Below are 11,134 nucleotides of genomic sequence, written 5' to 3'. Positions count from 1 at the left end.
GAAGGGGCTGCCTTATCATACCTGAGAGCAGAGCGAGAGTCCAGAGCAGGGGCCTGATTTCTGGGTGACCTTGGCTCTTCTTGCTGTTTTGTCTACTCTGCTCATCCTTCAAAGTTTGACTCAAGTCTCCGCTTTCTGGGAAACCTGTTCCAATTGCCCCTTCCCTGTGTCGCCTCCAAGTCCAAGTCCTGCAACCTGGCTATCTGCGGCCACTCACCTGACCCTCTGTATTGCACTGTGGATTGTCTTTCCTCTATAAATCCTCTCTCCCTACCCAAATCATACGCCTCTTAAGTTGTGGGAGGAGAGGGGGTGAGTGGGCCACATATCCTGACTGTATCTCAGCTCCCATCACAACCCTTGGTAAGCAGCAGGGTCTCCGTCACTTTTTGGTTATTGGTAACAGTGTGAAGTAATTGTGTATTTGGGTTTACTCCATTGATATAGACTTATTCAGGGCTTTTTTATTGAGAATTCTGTGAAACTGAAGGCTAGAGATGATAAGTAGACTTGAGGCAAGCATCAGTTCCTGCTGATGGATTGTGGGTGCCTGGAATCTTCTGTTGAGTATCCCCAGGGTGGCTGGGCTCAGTGGGGAAGGGCCCTTAGATCAATTAGCAATGTCTGCTGTGGGCACAGAGCGGTGAGGACTCACAAGTGGGCCACAAATTTGTTATGCTTGATCTCATCCAACTGCTTCATCTTACTATGGAAGAGACTGAGGTGCAGAGAGGGGAAGTGACTTTATCCAAGGAAAATCAATTTCCTAAAAGGACTTTGTGCTCCAGGCGATGAGCTAACACATTGGCACCATTCACAGGCGGCTGTCTTGAGCACAGTCTCCATAAGACCATCTTCCGCTTCCCTTTGAGGTGGTGGATTTTGACATGGGAAGACATATTAGGAAAAGGCATGACTCAGATCTTCTGAAGCCGCTAAAGAGCATATTAAGCCATCGGCAGCTTTTTCTGATTTTCGTTTTTCTTGCAGTAGTTGAAATGAATTTTTTTTAAATGTAAACAGACGTTCCCTTCCAGCCAGCCAAGTCCCCCCAGTGAATCTGTTCGAGTATGGCCACTTTCATAACTTCACAACTGAAAGAGTTGAAAAAAGCAACTGGATGTCATAAGAATTTGTTTTGCTTTTTCTGAGATCAGTCCCCATGGGTTTAGCTGGGACTTTGCTCCCTTCATTCTTCAATATTGGCCACGCCCTGTCGCATCGCGTGGAGTCTACTTAGCATTGACTTCATTCTGAATTATTTTCATGTGGGTTGTTTAAACTTCTCTAGCCCCAGCAGGCAGTGAACTTCTCAAGGGCAGGGACCATGATGTATTTATTATTAAGTCTCTCCCACAGCCCAGCAGACTATCTTGAACTCTGCCCATTCACTGGTTCATTCATTCCTGTACGCCTGCATGCAGAAAACCTCTGTGGAGTGCCAACCTTGTACCGCCAGAACTCATTATGCACAGAGCTGATGAGCAGATCCCACTGGCTATGAACATTGTCACAGAGCAAGGATTCAGCCGTATGTGACTTTCTTTGCACAGCTTGATGCTTTTTAGGGTGGTGACTGTTTCGACACGGGGCCAAAGGGATCTGATTAAAGGGCAGATTTGGAAAAGCTGGGGGGAAGGTGATAGGTTCTTCAAGGGGAAAAAAGTAACTCCAGCTTCAGAAGTCTAGCTACTATTTCCCTTCTTTTCTCCTTTTCTTTCCTTTTACATATTTTTATATGAAAATTTCCAAACTTACACCCAAGTAGAGGGAAGAGTCTAGTGACCTGCGTGCCCCTGCTGCACATCAATTATCATTAACTTATAACCAATCTCATTTCATCTTTGTTTCACTCTCTGCCCCCAACTCTGGATTATTTTGAAGCAAAGCCCAGACAGCATATCATTTCATTCATAGGTTTAAACAAGTATGGCTAAAAGATAAGGAATTCTTTAAAAAGATACTCAGATTACCATTTTACATCTAAAAATTAGTAATTCCTTAATAATCAAACACATATTTCTGTGATTGTCTCATGGATATTTCTTTCTTGTTTTTAAACAGCTCAAATTTCACTTGTTTGATTCAGGATCCAAATAACATCCATGCATGGTGACTGGTACTTAAGCCTCTTTTCATTTATAGTAGCAGTTTGTAATAAGGGGCAGTTTTGCCCCCAGGAGGTACTTGGGAATGTCTAGGGACATTTTTGTTTGTGTCAGCTGGGTGGGGGTGTCACTGGCATCTGCTGGATAGAAGCCAGGGATGCAGCCAACATCCTACAGTGCTCAGGACAGTCCCCACGACAAAGAATAATTCAGCCTCAGCATCAAGAGTGTTGAAATCGAGAAATCCTTATTTTGCCGGTTCCACCTCTCTCTCTTTTTCTCGCAATTCTTTGTTGAGGAAACCAGAGCTTGGGAAGGCCCCGCAGAGTCCCCGAGTCCCCCCCACCCCCTGGTCTGTGCTTCTCACCCCTCTGCGGTCAGTTCACCATGTCCCTCTGAACTCTGAGGAGGGGGAGGGAAGGGGAAGGGAGAGGAGGGGAGGGGAGGGGAGAGTAAAGAAGAGGTTTCCTTAGTGGTTGGCAGGACCCCAGGCGTGCAAAGGGGAATGTGCCCAGAGGCAGTGGAGGCAGAAGAGGAGGGACAAGGGGATGACAGGATTATCTCATTTATTCCTCCTCACACCCTCAGAGATTGAAATCATCTCTCTGTGTGAGGAGACAGACTCCTGGAACTGTCAAGGTCAGATAGTAAGTGATGCCGTCTGGATTTGAACTCAGCTCTGATTCCCTAGTCTTTGTTCCAGACCACCAGGACCATCCTTCATTTTACATCTTCAAGTCAAATTATGCTCAACACAGTACACAGGAAATAAGGCAGGAAAACACAGTATGTTTCAGAAAGATTTCCATAAAGCTGTTAAAGTATCAAAGAGTGCATTGTCTGGGGAGAACTCAGGAGCTATCTCCTAAAGCGGGTGCTGCCATGCTGAGTGGGGACTCAGAGAGCTCCCAGAGAGACCCCACCATTCCTGTGGGTCACCGGGGCAGCGATATGGTTCCCAGAAGGCCGTGTTGGACCTAGAGAGACGCATGAAAAGGTGACAGCCTTTGGGAGAGGTCAGCATGGGTGGTCTTTGTGGGAAGCATAGACCCAGGACCTGCCGCCATGGGCAAGGTACCAACGTCAGACACACCAGGGGTCTGGGAGGAGGAGAATGATTTCAGCCTCTGTCTCTCTCTCCCTCTTGCTCTCACTTGCACACACACCATCTTAAAATGTAAAGAGCAAGGGGAAAATGTCTATTTGTACCATCTGGCTTGTTTTTTAAATAGCTCATTCCAAGAAAGAAATATGTTCTCCTTGCCTTAATTTATGTTTCTACCTTTTTCTTCCAATAGGCCTGCAGAGGGAAACGGGGGTGGGGGGCACTTCTGATGCCTTGCAAGGATTCGGCAATGGCTTTGGTATGCTGCTGCCTACACAGCAGTATTTAACCCAATTATAGGATAATAAGGGCTCAGACAAATTATCTGCAAATAGATATGTCTATATGTAAACCCCTGTATTTGCAACATGCATCTGGAGCCAAAGAAAAGTTAAGAGCTTAGCCAGAGAGGGACTGAGCTCACAGCCGTTTCATCCCCCCAGCCCTTGTATACGGAGATACTTGAGTTAGATAAATAAGAAGTTCTAGGTAGGAACTAGATGGTTCTGCTTTGAAGCTGTCCAGATGCTCACCTTGGCTCCAAGACAACCCCATCTGCATCTATGCTTGCTCAGTGACCCAGGGGACACGGAGGGGCTCTGCCAGGATGGCCCAGCATGGTCCTCACACCGACTGCAGTCCCAGAGAGCTGCACAACCACCCTCTGCCAGGTCCCCCTCAGAGTGGCAAGGACAGACCATGGAGGAAACGCTCACAGGCTGGTCCAAATAAAACTGTTTCAAGTCTGGCAAGCAGAGGTCTGGGCTGGGCTAGGTGGGCATGGGGGCAAAAGTGTGGATTGCAAAGGAATTAAAGCTTGCATTTTAGGTTCTAAGCCTTCAACCAATACTGGAAGAGCTTTACATTTCCACTTTATAGCAGAGCTGGAGCCTGAGGTCTGGGGAGAAGGAATCTGCTAGGGCCACCAGGCTGGCTGATGGGGAGGCGAGACACAAGCAGCGTGCCCTCCTGACAAGGTTCGGGAGAAGAAAACGATTCTTGGCAACCTGACTCTTCTCTGAGAACACAATTTAAAAGAGGAACCAGAATTCATTTTTTTCTCTAATAATGCATATCTAGTGGAAAAAAATTGATATGAGGTTTGTAACGTGTACAATAAAAGTACAGATTGCATGGAGCACGATGCCTTTGTTGCCATGATAGGTGCACGTTCGCATGTGTGTGCCCGTGCATGTGCACACAGCAGCATGTTGGAGACCCACTCTGTGTGTGGGCCTGTGAGCAGCTGTCCCCCTTTGGGCCAGCACTGTGATGCATTAACCATTCTGTGGTTTAATAGTTCACACTTCTAGAGCATTTCTCCATGCACCCCAATGCTACTTGCCTGTCTGCAGTTTTCTCCATTATGATATGTTCATTTGCACCTTAAACACTGTTTTCTTTAGACAGGGTGTTTGCTGTTTTATGCGGGGCAACTGACACCAGCCCACATCTAGGCCTTGGAAAATAGTTTCAGTTCCCAGGGAGAAGGAGGTGACACCAGCTTTCCTAGTGGTTGTGGAGGAGGGGGTTTCTCCAGTGAGGCCTGCTAAAGACAACTTGACAGCTTCCCCTGTCAGTTCCAGGAATGTCTTAAGTCAGTTTGAACATCTGCAAGGCTTCGAGGATGGGCATGGCGGAGTCTGGGGGAAGGCCGTAGGAGGAGTGGGCGTGCAGAGGGGCAGGCCACCAGCTCAGAAGCCCAGCCTCAGAAGCTCCCTGTCTGAACGCTTGGAAGCTGCCCCCCATCTGCCCAGGCCTCCTCCTGCCTCCTGCCACCTGTTTTTAGTACCAGGGTTTCCAGGTCATTTCAGTTTCCAAAGAGCAGGAGGAAGCTGAGCAGGGCGCAGGGCAGGGAACGGCGGGAAGACCAGGCTGTTATTTTTGTAGACAGGAGGCCTGGTTTCTGTCGGGCACGAGGGGGCCCCCAGGTGTTTTTATGCAGCCCCCGTGCAGGCCTGGCCTGCTGGAGTGGATTTCATTCTCCTTTGCCAAACTACACTGTCAAGGGGTATCAGTTATCGAAAATCTCTCCCCCAAGCCAAAGTGAGCATTTGGGGGGGAAGAGAACTCCAGAAGGGGCCAGGGACAGGAGGGGAAGATGCTGGTTAAAAAAAGGAGAAAGCAAAAGCAACAAGAAAATTCCCCTCACAGAGTATTCCAAGTTGGCTGTTTCTTTTTAAAATAATTGGTTAAGCTGTGCATAAACCAGGTAAGTCTGCTCTGCATTGCAAAAAAGCCTGGGCAGAGACTGGTCTTCTTGGCACAGGTGGAATTTTGGGAACCAGAGCTTTGTAGGACAAGGGAAGGGGCTGTGTTCAGTGACCCAAGGTGAACCCTCCCTTGAGGAAAATCCAGAGGGAGAGAAAAGTGGCAAGAAAAAGTCTGAGGGAAGCAAAGAGGAGGGGGTGAAGGTTAGAGTGGGGCCAGGGCTCCCGACCGGGGTCTCAGGCCCCCTGCCTGTGGGCTGGCTGGTACTTCCGAGGCATGCTGCCGTGCCTCAGTCCTGAAGTATCATAACCATGCTGAGGGCTGCCCCTTCTCTAGGGTTCAGAATTCTTCTCTCTAATGACTCATGAAAGCATAAAATTAAGACATTCTGGGAAGCCAAAGGAATCTGGTTTAAAATGTGTGTTTGGGGAATGGAAGGCATTAGAAGAATGCTCATGTCTGGACTATTCTGTTGTTTTCTTCCCCTGTTTTCTCTTCAAATTAATGAATGAGTCACGGTTGTCTCTAGGCCTGTAAAATGCTCCAGAAGGGGAATCAGGGAGGGCTGGGGGTCTGACAATCTCATTTTCTCTGGCTTTTTGGACTGTTCAGACCCGTTGCTGTTTTTCTCTTCCTCTTTCTATCTCTCTCCAGAGAAAGGCTCTTTCCTACTAATAAGCAACACAGCTCGAGTCCCTTTTCCTTCCCTTCTCCACCTGGAGGACGAGACCGCCCACCTTGAATATGATCTAGCCAAGTTATGGGGATGTGCAGGCCAGTTCTCCAAACCTTCCTCCGGTAGAGGCTGGAGGGCAGCCCATGCCTCCCTGGGGTGGGTCTAAGTTAGAGCCCTGCCTTCTCAGCCACTCACCCCGGATTCAGCCCCAGTGTCTGCCTTTAGTCAACCCCCTAAACCAAGAGCACCCTTGGGGTGAGTAAACGAGGCTAACCGTCAGAGGGGTAAAAATGAATCCCTTAGCTTCTAGAAAGCACAGAGACCCCCATGCTGTTTCTGGTGCCTTCCCTCCCGTCTGCCTTCTACACCCACCCATCCAGACCCTTGGCCGGTCTCCTTCTCCCTGCCTACCAAGCCTGCCACCTGACCCCAGGCATCACTTGGCCACTGGGAATCTCAGAAGTAGTCCATGTTCCATAATCATTTATTAAGGGGCTCCTTCTTTCCTCCACTCCAATAAAAACACCTCTTTCCTTGACGCTGGCGTAGGGAATCACTCTGATAACAAAAGGAGGGGAAGGAGGAGGAGGAGGGCCTCGCTCTGGAACAGCCCCCCGGAGGCACACCTCAGCAGAGAATCTGTGCTTGTCGGACCCTACAACCGGATCACGAAGCTGCTGAGACTTGCAGGGGTGAATGTGCAGCCGGAGGCCACGCACCTGGCTCACACCCGTACTTGTCAGCCTCTGGGGCAGGAGCCCCTGGGCAGAAGCCTCCTGCCTCCATCTCCCCCGAACTCCGCCTCATTTTTCTTCTGCTGGAAGACAGCACTGGCAGCATCCACAGCCCACTGTCCTCAGCTCCCCAGCCCTTAGGCTTGGCACTGGGAGTGCACCCTAGCTGAAGGCTGGGCAGCCGCCCGTGGGCTGGGAGGGAGTGTCGGGGAGAGGGTGGGGGGCCAAAGCCCTCCCCCATTCCTCCCTCTCTCCTGTCCCAGCCTATGTCCAAAATGCTTGAAGTTGTTGTCCCCAAATTAGGTAAAGAACATGTATGTCTTATTACTAAGCTGCATAGCAGCCACTGTGTAAATGATTAAATATGTATCAGATCCACTTCACTGTAAGTTTGATTTAATTACAACACTAAAGTTCTACATATATATTTTTTGTTTTTATAGGTTCTTGCTTGTTGAGTATGGTCATTTGCTCAAAATAAATTGAGGGAACACTGTTTACATATGCCAGTTTCAGCGCCAGGAGAGAAAAGCTGATGTTTATGCAAGATGTGATTATAAAATAATGACTGTGTTTTTTCAGCAAACAGACTGGAACTCCAAAGACATTCCACTGGAAAGCTCTACGCTGTTCCAGGGGCGCTGCCATCGCTCAAGTACCCTGTGGCATCTCTTTTGGAATTGCCTTCAGAGTCCATTTGTGTGGGCCACGTGGAAAAAAAAATAAACCACTCAGCCCCACCTTGTTATTGACCGAAAAATTCTATTACCCAGTTTGATTACTCACCTAATTCCCTGGGATCGGCCTCAAATGGCTTTCAAATGCTTCTAAATATCAGACCAACCCTCAAATGAGGAGAACCAGCAACCTTTAAAGGACATTTCCAAGAAGGCTGAGCAGGCTCTGGGAGCAATTCCAGAAGAACTGAGACCCAGGCGGGGTTAACAGGCAAAGTCGGCACTGAGCTGAGCCTTGAAGGACGGGAAAGCTCTGAGTGATGATAGAAACACTCTGCAATTTACCAAGCGCTTTCCCCACTTATTCCTTCTTTGGAGTCTCACAACAGGGACTGGTATGATGATGATCACCTGATTATAGATGAGGTCATTAAAGCCCAAGGGAAATCACGTGTCCTAGTCACACAGCTAGCAAATATGTCATAGAGTTGGGACTTGAAATCAAGGCTTTGTGTGTCTGTGAGCATGACACCCAGTGTCCCCCTGTATCTCAGGAGGCAGAAGCCAGTAGGCTGAGCTGCCAGGGGACAGGATTCCTCTAGAGAAGAGGTGGAAGGCCAGGCCAAGGGAGTCAGTTGGGCTTCTGGGAGGCCCTTGGAGCAGAGAAAGGAGTATGGCAGAGACTAAAGCTGTAGCTATGGCTACAGACCAGTGGTGGGGACAGTGCATGGCCCACAGCATGACTCCTTTCACCTGGACCTGGATGCCAACTCTGCAGGCTGGGTCACTAAACATGTGTCCTAACGAGCCTTCCTGAATTCACAGGGTTGACCCCTCGTAGCCAGTTCCATCAAGTGGCGGTCCTGCATGAATCGTGGAAGTGAGCAATGTAAGGTGATGGCTAGGTATGGGTTTGTCAGATTCCCTGGGGAGGCACTTGTTTTTCCTGCAACCATCCTGACCAGTCCCCAAGATCACAGATGTACAGTTTCTGCCGAGATTGTCCTGTGGTGTGGTCGGGTGTTTCTGCAGTTTGCATTGTTCCTGGCTTGGCTCCTTGGCCTTCCAGGAAATATTATGAATTCACCAATACTCTCTAGTAAGTCCCTTTTCATGTCAACTAGCTAAAGTGGACTCTTGTCTGCAGCTAAGACCAACTTAGCACTCTGGTCAGTCCAGCCCTCTGTTCATTGCAGATATGTTCTTTTCTTCAAACAATTTGTTCAGCATCTACTGTGTGTCATTTGTACTTTGTTGTTCATCTTTTCTGTTTCATATGACAACTGCTTTGTCATCATACACACTTAAGGAGAAATAAACTGAAGCTCAGAGAGGTTAAGAAACATAACTCAGGCCACACAGCTAAAATTGGACAAGATTTTTAATTTGTCCACCACTCCATGACTTAAAACTTCCAGGTTAGTTCTGAAAGAAGGATGGACTGGCAAAGGGACAAAGCTGTGTGTGTCTTTTAGAGACAGGAGGTTCAGCATGCCAGTTGGGCGTATCTTAAGGGGGCCCTGGCTCCATAGATTTTAGAAGGATTAGATGTTGAGGTGCTGAGCAAGGTCGTTGGGCCGTTCTCCTGGGGAAATCATTAGGCGCTCCGTATCTCTGGGTGTGCCTCGCCTGCCAACAGTGATGGATTCTGTAGAATGGGGACCAGGTTCCTGCAAAGTGAGACCTATTTTAAGACCCTATTCACAGGACTCCTATACAAGACCCTTTTGCCACAGGAAAAAGCCACATGGGACATCCATGCTGTCCCATCAGCTCCCTCTTGCAATTCCAGATTTTCATGAGCAGAGTCTACACAGAGTGGGGTCACTTCCCTCCTCTGGAGTCTCACCCAAACTCTTGCTGGTACTCTTTGGATAAAAGGCTGAGGCAAGAAGTGTGGGAGCATTTTAACTCCATAATTTTCCCTCTCTTTGAAGCATGTGAACCTTTATGTTTAGTTCTCTGGAACAAGGATCTTAAAAACATAAGGCTTTGCTTCCTCTAATTAAGTGACAAACACGGAAGGCCGAGGTTCATGTCAATAGGCTCAGGGTCTTACTCCTAGTCCCCCCACACCCCAGAGCCCTGATGGGTGCCACCCCCAGCAAACCGCCCAGCAGGCAGAGGGGCACTTCTGGCAGGCACCTGGCCTGGGACAGCCCTTGGGAAGCCACCTCCCTCACTCCTCACCTCCCTCACTTCCTCGCCTAGTTCACTCCCTTGTCTCATTGTCTCCTCCGTTGTCTTTGCTTCCCTCGCCCCACACTCTCTCGCCGCACCTGCTCACAGCCTGCTCCCTTTGTTTCTCCCTGCCATGGGCCCCCATACAGCTACCTCTCTGCTCTAACTGCAATTTTCTATCTGAAGTAGCTGGATTTGGAGAAAACAAAACCAGGCAAAGTTCTTGGAGATGCTGGATGTGGTCATTTCTACCACAGCTAATAGAAAATCCAGCTTTTTGAACAGTAAGGAGATGACACATTAGGAAATGTAAGTAAAATATAATGTAATTGAAAAATACATTAGGAAGTGTAATTGAAGGTCCAGGAGTGCTTCAACCTTCAGGAGTGGTTTGATCAGGGCTGTTTCCATTTCCCTCTGATCCTCTCAACTCTGCCCTTTTTGGTCGGTGGCTTGGCTTTATTGCAGCCTGATCTCCCACATAGTAACGGTTACAAAACAGCTGCAATAGTTCCAGGCCTCACATCCACATACCACACAATCCAGTGCAAGAGAGACAGGTCTCCTGCCCCATTCCCCCAATGCCCCCCAACATATTCAACATGAGTTCTACACCCCACTCTGATCGGGCCAGCATGAACCAATCACTATGGCCAAGAAAAGGTCAAGCACTGATTGGTTTAGGCCTGGGCTCCTGCCCATCCCTGAACAAATCACTGTGGTGAGGAGAATGAGACTGCTGGTTGGTTTATGGGTCTGGGAGCAGGATGAATTCCTCTAAACAAACATTGCTGCCCCACTGTGGGAGAGCACTGGAAGGCTATCTTGTTGTCCATCTTCCCAGGGAGCTGGTCTTTTCTGTTAGATACACCTGAGCTATGGGGCGTCCTAGTAAGAGGATGGGCTTTAGGTCCCAGCAGACCCAATTTGGACCCCAGGTCTGCCACTCTCAGGTTAAGGAAGCTTTAACAATTACTTAACCTCAATGTGCCTCAGTTTTCCCAACTGTAAGATGAGCGTAATTCTACCTGCCTTCCAGAGGAGTAATGCAGGCAGCAGAAGAGTCCCTTGATGCCTGGACACCACAGGCAACTGATAGATGGTAGCACTAATTATGAGAAGTTTTAACTCCAGTGCAGGGGCAGGCTCTGTCTGACCCCTGCCAGCCCCACCACTGTCCCCTGCTGGCAGGAAGAAGCCTTTTCGCTTGCACCTGAACCCGAGGCCAGAACCGAGCCAGATGTGATGAGCCTTTTACTGGCCTCTCTCGCAGCAGGTGAGTGAAAGCCATGGTGATGGGGCTGATCACCTCATCCACCGCCCCGGGCTATCCTGAGAGAGGGTGTTCCAGGTGATACACTCAGGACTGGCAGTCGCGAGGCTTTGAAAACCTGCTTGTGTGCCTCCTACGTACTGAACAAGATTCTGGGAAGAAATAAAGG

Source organism: Manis javanica, chromosome 16, assembly GCF_040802235.1.
Source record: "Manis javanica isolate MJ-LG chromosome 16, MJ_LKY, whole genome shotgun sequence".
Classification (NCBI taxonomy): Eukaryota; Metazoa; Chordata; class Mammalia; order Pholidota; family Manidae; genus Manis; species Manis javanica.
This window is presented reverse-complemented; position numbering follows the sequence as displayed.